This window comes from Cupressus sempervirens, chromosome 4, assembly GCF_028749045.1.
Source record: "Cupressus sempervirens isolate cs-2001-9-10 chromosome 4, ASM2874904v1, whole genome shotgun sequence".
NCBI lineage: Eukaryota > Viridiplantae > Streptophyta > Pinopsida > Cupressales > Cupressaceae > Cupressus > Cupressus sempervirens.
In genome coordinates, this window is record NC_143121.1 from 195,841,421 (window position 1) to 195,850,784 (window position 9,364).

Sequence of the window (9,364 nt, forward strand, 5' to 3'; positions counted from 1 at the left end):
AGGCTTGGATGTGAATTTTTTTGATTACTGGTTAGATGGTTTGGTTCTAAAGAAAAGAACTAAATGAGATGGAGAACTAAAATGCTTAAGAGGATGACTAAGGATGGCTGGCTGGCTTACCTACAAAGATGACTCTAATGCAAAAGTGAAGCTTATGCAAGAAGATGTGGAGAAACAAGGGGGTCTAATCATAGAAATCATGCCTAGTTGGTAAGGCATAAGCATTGTTAACTCCTGGATGTTGGTTAAGTTGGATGGTGCGATCTAACCAGGCATCTTGAAGGGCTTCGTCAGCAGCTTTGTCCTCTACTTTGTGGAGTTTGGCAATTCGAGGGCTTGGTGTTAGTTCCTTTCTCTTGGCTGAAAGTTCTTGGTAGACCTGAGATGGCTTGAGTTTAACTTTGTGAAACTTCTGTTTGGGTTTGGGTTGTTCTGACATGAATTCCTAAATCTTCTTGGCTTTGAGAGATCTCGGTTGTTTTGCTTCGACTTCTTCAATTTTTGAAACAAGCAGTGACTACACTAAGTATGCCCTAAGCTAGGATTGACCAAGTTTGGCAAACATTCATTCAACAAATAAAAAATCAAGCAATAGATAGGAACAACCACATAGAAGTTTTTGATTCTCAAAATGTGATACTTGCGCCAAGGAGTGTGTATGTTTTACAAATGTTTCGATCAGTCACTTCAAACACATTAACACCCTAGATGGTTGTCTACAAGGCTGATAGTTGGTTTAGCTAGGGAGTCCTCGATATACCCAAGGTACGTGAGGCCCAAATCCGTAGATGAAAACAAAAAGATGTCGCACAGCCGAGAGGAGCGATAACCCACTTCTCCTCTTTCACTTCTCAAGGGTATAAAGTTCCTTGAGGCTTAGCCCGAGTGACAAAATCTTGATCCCAAGAGAGGTGTCTTTCGATTCACCTCCCGGTTCTTATACTCCGCCAGAACGCTGGAGTTGAGGTCATCCAAGGGGTGATGAAATCCCCAAGCAGGCCTCCTAAGAAGACAAACAAGGTTTTGGATCCTAATCTTATTCACCCAAGATGGCCTCGAAAGACGACAAGGGGAGAGAAGACTTGGATGACCTTGGGCTAAAAAACACGCTTGTTCTTTTACCAACTGACTCTTATGTGTGCCAATCTAGACTTTGCAAGCACTCATGTTTAAGAGACAATGTTCAATTCCAACTTGAAGCGCCAACAAAAGTAAATCGATCGAAGAATGCAAACAAGAAGAAGAGTTAGGGTCAACAAGAAAGTAAACCCGCGCACCCGGATGCCCTCCACATCAAGTATCGATTGATTTTTCTTTAAGGCATTCAAGATTGAGTGTGAGTTTGTTTTAAGCCCAAAACAAAAGTGTATGAAATTTGATGTCAAGCGCGCGCTCGGAGGCCCTCCACGTCAAGAGTTGTTCAATTTTAGTGCCCAAATGAAGTGTTAGCGAACCTAATGTGCATTCAAGGAATTTTCTAAGTTAGAAGAACTGATAAAAACACAAGTGAAGTTTGACCTTTGTGGAGCACTTAACACCCTCTTAGGTGGACCCATCCCCATAGATGGCGCTGAGATTGCAACCAATGGTTGAATTGATGGGTGATTAAAGAAGGTGAGTCCAACTACAAACTTACTTAAAGCGTCTTTATTTGGTTTTTATAATTTAGGAAGTTTCTAGAATGTAGATTCTTTTTATGCCCAAAAATTGAAGTGTGAGATATTGCAATGGTTAATTGATCTTTTGCATTCAAGATTGAGTTTGTTTGTTTTAAGCATACATTCCAAGAAAGATTGATTTTAATCCATGGCATTCAAGATTGATTTAAGCGACATACATTCAAAGACAAGTGTTTAAACATTCAAGTTCATTTTAGCAACATGCATTCAAAGACAAGTGTTTAAATTTTCAAGTTCATTTTCCAAGAGCATTAAACCATGTAAGGAGAACCTGCAAGAAACGTGATTAGTGGTTTCATAGAAGTATTCAACCGATAATGCATGAGTTAGCAAATATCCCTGCAAAAACCATCAAAGTTCAGTCATTGATAGTGAAAATAAGTATTTAAAAGGCTGTAAAATATGATAGAAACCAATACCATCATGACGGGCTCAAGTTATGAGCAAAACACCAAATGTTGCTTCTCAAGTCTTAAAAGGGCATGTAGAAATGATGGCGTGCTGACATCATCAAAGTGCAAGTTTAAATTTCATGGCCATATGGCTGTCATAGGCATAAAAAAAAAGATTTGACCTGCTAACATGGCAGATCCAATGGGCATGGACTATGCATGATTAGAGAGTGACTTGATATGATGATGTTTTACTACAACACATATATATGAATATGCATATTTTTACCAAAGTTTCACAAAAAAAAGGTGTACCCAAATTTTTTTTTTTTTTTTTTTTTAAATTTAAATTTTTTTTTTTTTTAAGAAAATTTGAAGAAGAGAGAAGATGAGATTTTTTTTTAAATTTTAAATTTTTTTTTAAAAAAAAAAAATAAAATTAAAAATGGCCAAGATCCCACAAGAAGAAGTAGACGGAATAGAAGAAGAATATAGACAAGAAGAGGAAGAAGAATTCAAAGTGCTCCATCCACCCATAAGCTTGAAAAATCTGAAAACACTCTAAATCACATTTGCATGTTTGCAAAGAACCCGTGAAGTGGGTCCCACTGGGCATGCCAAAATGTATCACCTATTTTAGTAGAGTAAAATGAACACTAATCTATAAAAAACATTCTCAATACTAAAAACAAATAAACACTTAAGATAGGACCAAAGAAGACAAAATTGAGGAAAGTAGACCAAAGATGGTAAACTCCTCAAGTGCTTCTCATGATGACGAAGCTATGTCCCTGATGGATAGTGGATGTATGCTCACGATGTGCTCAAGCTCCAAATGGATGAGTGATAATCAAATATGAGTGTGGATGAATGATTCAACAATGAAGGTATGGAGGGTTTTCAGCATTATAATAGTATTTTGGTAGTTTTTAGGCTCTCAAAATAGCATTATAAGTTTGCTTCAAAAGTGGATGATTTTAGTGAAGGGAGAGGCTTCTATTTATAGGCCAAGGGGTGGAAGGATGGACAGTCAGGATGCAAGGATGGCAAGATGGTAAGGGAGGGCTAGGATGCACTCAAAGGGGAGTACATGGATTGTGCTTGTTTAAAGCCAATTAGGAGGTGACACATCTCACAAGGTGATTGGATGTGAGAGGGTAGGATATGGGTTTGTCAAAGGAGTAATGAGGGAGGTTGAGCCATAAATGGGGATGGTTGGGTCAAATAGAGATGGTTGGGTCATAAATAAAGATGGTTGGAAGGAGGATGAGATTGTTGACTTTGGCTTAGAGGTGGTTGGGAGGAGGATGAGATTATTGACTTTGGCTTGGGTTAGCAAGTCTTAACCCTTGCTTAAGTTGTGCACATGATTAGAAGAGGGATTAGGATTAGCTTAGGAGTTGTCTAACCTTGTTTAGGGAATGTGACAAGGTTAGAGGGGGGTTTAGGATTAGAATTGACATCTTCTAGAAGAGTCTAGGCTTTTAGGATGAGGATAAATAAGATTTTTTAGAAAATAAATAAAGTTTTATTTATTTCAAGAGTTTAGGTTGAGGAAATATTTATTAAAATATTTTTAATAAATATGAGGATTAATATTTAATCTTAATTAAATATTTTGAGTTGGGATTAGGGGTAGGAAATGATGGGATTAGCCTTTAATCAAAATTAAAGAAGGATTTAGAAGATTTTGGAAGAGGTTAGTGGTCTTAAGGAAATTGGCCAAGTTTTGGACAAAAAATAAATAAATTATTTATTTTGGGATTTTTGGTCAATTTATTAATTAAATAACATTTTTGGGAGGGATTCCTTAATTAAATATTTTTAATTAAGATAAAGGGATTTAATGGCATAAAAATAAATAAATTAATTAAATAATTAATTTTTTTTCAGAAAATAAAAATACTTTATTTTCTAAAGAATTTTTAGGTGTCTACAGTCACATGTATATAAAAGTTGACATACAATGCTATTGGCCATTACAAAAACAAAGCTAGCATCAGCTAGGTTGTAGTACAAAAATATAGGTTGGAAAATTACAAGCTAATCTTGGGCATGCCCTAATCTTGCTCCATTAAATTTAGATGGTAGGAAGTTCAAGGAATAATTATTACTACTCTCCAAAAATACTAGTGATGTGATTTTCATCAGATAATCAAGGCCATGCCACCATTTTTGCACATGGAAATGTTGATTAAAGTCTTTCCTATTTGTTTTGCTTTAGTGGGTGTCTCCAAAAATATTCAATTGTTATGAGCTGGGAGGATGTTGGTAGGGCTTTGGAGGTTTGCTAGGATTTTCCTCTATTACAAGATGTAATTGGACAACCTATAAGTATCTACATAGGAGTGATTCTCCCATGACTACAATTGTATGGTTACTTCATAATAGAGCACAACATAACAATATACAATAATTGCACATGTTTGGGTTGTGGTCAAGTTAGTGATGTCTATTTTGAAGCCAACCTATACTCACATCATTGTGTTGTGAAGCATGTTTGAGATTCTACTTGAAAATAGGTGATATTGTTTTTCCTACACTCTAATGTTGTTGTAGCTCAGAAAGAAAGAAAGAATGGTCAAGCAAAAACTAGAACTAACTAAGACAGTATGCACATTAGTAAAGGTTAAATTAGTCTAGTTATGCAGTTCCTTCAAGTAATTGGTATAAAATACCTCTAGATATACCATTATTAGAATTTTTTTCATTATTAGAATGTGAAAATATCAAACAATGAATCTTACCATACTTTCCAAAGTCCTACAATTGATCATATAATCAGATCTAATGACTGTATATAGTAAGCTTCTTTAATTAGCATTGAGGACAGATGATAATTAAATGGTTTTAAGAGTTCTTATTTGCTTATGTTCTATGTTTTCACTGATAGCTATTTAGGTATTTTTTCTTATCTTCTCAGTATTTTAACTTCTAAATTTGTTGTGCTTGATTTCTATTTGGTATTTCTATTTTCTTATGGCTAGGCACACTTTTAGATACATGTTTTCCTATGTGCCCATTTATTCATTTCATAGTTTTTTTTTTTTTAAATTAAAATTTTTGGTATTTCTTATTCCCTATTTTTTTTCTCTACTTGGTATTTCTATTTCTCTTGCATCAAAATTTTTTATGTGGAGGTTTAGACAAGATTATTCTTATGGTCAAACACACTTTCTAATGATTTTGCAACATTTGGAGCCTATCCTTGGTTGGAAAGAAAGATGCACATGTGTCGCTTATGTACCCATTTATTCATTTCATATTTTTTTGTTATATTAATTCATGATTATAACTGAAGATTCTAATATGCATGGTAACTATTGATTCATAGAGATTTATCACTTTTTAAAGTGGGATTGGAAGGGTTTTATCTCTCGAAAATGAGTTACAAAATTGATTGCTACAGCATGCCTGAAGAGTTTGAACTTTGTATGCTTGAGATTTTAGCGTTTATACATATCTGTCTAGTTATTTGTTATATGGATAGTTAAATAGTAATTTTTGTGTCTTCTACAAAACCTTTAAAGCATTATGTTGTATAGTTTTCTATGATTTCCTAATTACTAGAGTAGTTACACATGCCTTTTCTATGCTTCCACATTTGGGATAGATGTCTACTTGGCTAGAGATAGCAATACCATTTGACAAAAATTCTATCCTTTATTTATAATATATAACAAAAATTGTCCTTTCACTATGCTATTATGGATTCACATACCTTCTTCAAAAGCTCCCAATTTGGCATAGGTATGGAGGTTGCACCTTCCAATCACATTTTCTTCGATGTTTTAGAGAGCCTTTTTAATTAATCCATCTTGTGGATATCTTTCCATGGATAAACCATGCTTGATATATACATACCACCCCTTCAATTTTTAAATCTGTTACTTCTTCCAAAGAATCTTCTACTATAACACTTTGTTGCTTTGGTTCAACAACTTGCAAAGCTACAGAATTTGGCTTTATGAAAATTCATCAATTTAAAAGTTCACATACCCTATTCAAAATCTCCCATTTTTACATTGACATGGAAGATGTTGGAAAAGTTATGGGATCTACCTTTATACTTTCTGATTGTATTTACTTGAATAATTTCAATTCAAATCATCCATTTTTGTGTCTAACATGCAATCATTGTAGTCCATGGGCAATAATCCAATTAAACCTTGAAATTACATTTTAGATGGCTAGAATTATTAATAAATAGGTTCATGGTATTTGCAAGGCTATTTCCCTATTCATAATTTCTTTGATCTGGTGAACTTGAGGAATCAAGAACTAGGAAACCTAAGAGGAAATGGGATGGAAAAGAGGGACAACATTGATGACTGTGATGTTTATAAGGAATGCACTTAAAAACTAGCTCACCCAATTCTAGAGATCCAATTATTTAGGAATGCACTTAAATAGGAAATCTAAGAGGAGATATATCATCCCCTACATTTGTACGATTCTCTTGCATCCACTAATGCCCCCAAAATGCTGTCCAAAAGGGTCTACAATTCTGGGTGATAACTGTTTCATTCTGAAGGATCCCCATTATTTCTCCCTCAATCTCCTTCCTCGCTACATTTCAAGCTTCATTTGACAATAGCTCAACACACATATTTGAATTGAATAACCCTTTCAGTAAATCTTTCTTTTAGATTCCATTGCGTATAAATTTGTATTGATTTTGGAAACTCTTTTAAAATTGGATTGCCTACAAGGGTTTATAGTGAATCCATAGATTGTTTTTGCATTTGAATTCATTTTGTGTATTAAAATTTGTGTTGAATTCAAATTCAATTATGCCTGAAAATTTGCATTGAACCCATAAATTTGATGGATTATATAAAATTCTTAGGGATAATCTTTTCATGTCATTGTTGGGTAGTTCTTTTTTTTTTTTTTGTTGATAAGCTTACTGATGCTCTATTTTTATGGGTTATAGGGGTTTTGTAAAGTGGATCCTGATCAATTAGAGGAGCTTAATTATAATTAAGGTCAAGAATCATCTTAAATGAGGATGAGGAGGAGGATGTCACTATTGTGGAGATTGTTCAACTGAAGGATCATGAAAGTATTTTCATTTTTATCTATAGTGACTAGCAATCTAAAACTAATTACCTATATGCTATAGAACAAGGGGAGTCTTAGTAGTGGGAAAAGAGGATTTGAATTACAGTTTAATTCATGTGATTTTAAATGGGTTTATTAGATCTGACCTGATTGATGGGTCTAATTGTTTTTGAGGTAGGATTGCTATCTAAGGAGTTGATGATGACTTTTTTACTTCAAGGGGTTTGTATTGATAACCAAATTTAATGTTAGTGTCATATCATTTCACTAATGAAACCAGATTCACTGATGAAACTAGATTCACTGATGAAACCAAATTCACTGATGAAATTTAATGTCATGTCAGAAATTACCAAATTCTAGGTCAAGAATTCTCTCCTTCAGGATTCATTGTAGATCTTTGCTATCTAAGATATTTTTTATTGCTAAATGAAATGCCTCTTGGTATTGTCAAATTGAGTCAAGAAATACAAAGCTTGAGAGGAAATGGGATATGAAAGAGGGAAAGGCCAAGTAACAATGCAAGGAAGTATACATTGATTAAGGATGCATGGCATCCCCTAATTTACAAACCTTAGAGTGTGAGTGATTGGTATTACACAATCGCAATTTGTTCAATTGGTTGGATTGTCTCATTTTCTTGAAGTAGTTTCTTACAAACTATAAGATAATTGTCTTATAATCACTATGTGACTAGATGGTTATCGTATAGTGTGCACTCTTATCTACTTTAGTTCAATTATTTGATTACCCACTTTTGTTAAGCAATAGATGCTCTTACATTTTGATTCTACAATATCTTGTTAGTCTCATTTAAACTGGATCACAAGTAGTTTAGTAGAACTGGTCTATTGTAGTTATGTTTGTGGATATTATGCAAGTTTGTGGTTCATATCCCTGAAAGTCTAGCCCTTGAACAAGCTACACTACTGTTATGTGCAAGAGATGTGGATAGGAATAACATTTGACAAAAAATCTATCCTTTATTTAAAATATATAACAAAAACCCTCCTTTCACTATGCTTTGGCAAATTCTCATACCTTCTTCAAAAGACCCCAATTTGGCATAAGTGTGGAGCTTGCACCTGCTAACCACATTTTCTTCAACATTTCAGAGAGCCTTTTTAATTAATCCATCTTGTGGATATCTTGCCATGGAATTCCACAAGGCATTACGTCAACTAGTTAACCTATTATTGTTCCACATTTTTCATACATGTCTACAAAATCATTTCTAACAAAAACTATCTTTCCTAACAGAAACCTATCTTTTCATTCCAAATCTACCAATTAGTAACAAGGAGGGAGGATGTTGGAAAAGGTTGTGGAATACCTACATTTGAAAAAGCCAAAGAAATGTGGACTTAGTGTGGACGAGTTTAGTAGGTTTACCCACAACTTGTTTGAAAATCCATTATGTGTTTATCCTGCCATCAAATCTATTGTGTGCATATCCTGACATCATTATAGTCCATGTGATCACATTTCTTAGAGATAGGTTGTCAAATAGTCTGAGTGTGTATCTATTTTTCTAATAACATAAACATTAAAGACAAAAAAATTGATAAATAGGAAAAGTTTTTCCATAGCAAGTCAAATTGTAATATTGCTATCATGATTTAACTATGTAGTTGTTGAGTCAAACTCATTAATTGAGGTTTCATGAGTAGTGATTAACATGAACCCATCATTGAGAATAAATGGAATACTTTGCACTCATTGGAGATGGGTTTACCTCTGTCAGCATCATCTAGATCCAATGAGTGCTAAGTTTTCAAAAAATACACAGTTAAATCCTAATAACAATATCACAATTTGACTTGTTGTGGGAAAATATTTCCTACTTATCAATTGATGAGCTTACGGGGATTTCTAATGAATTTTTTATAAGGCACAACAATTGGTGAAGGTTTTCCAAATGAGATTGTAAGTAGAGTGGGTTTAACCATGGAAGAAACTCTATAGTTAAGAATGCTTAAGCTGGAGTAGACTGGGATGACCCTAGTTTTAAATATAGGGCTAGTACCTTTAGAAACTTGATACTTCCATTCATCATAACCTCTATTCTGTTGTGTTAATCTGCTATAAAGACTTGGTCTTCAACTTTATTACTGACTTGTTTTCCCAAAGACAATGGAACCTTTGTGATTGGTGTTTGATAATAATGTGGATTTAAATCTTTGTATAGATACCTTAACCATTCAATACATCTATGTTTAATTCCATTGT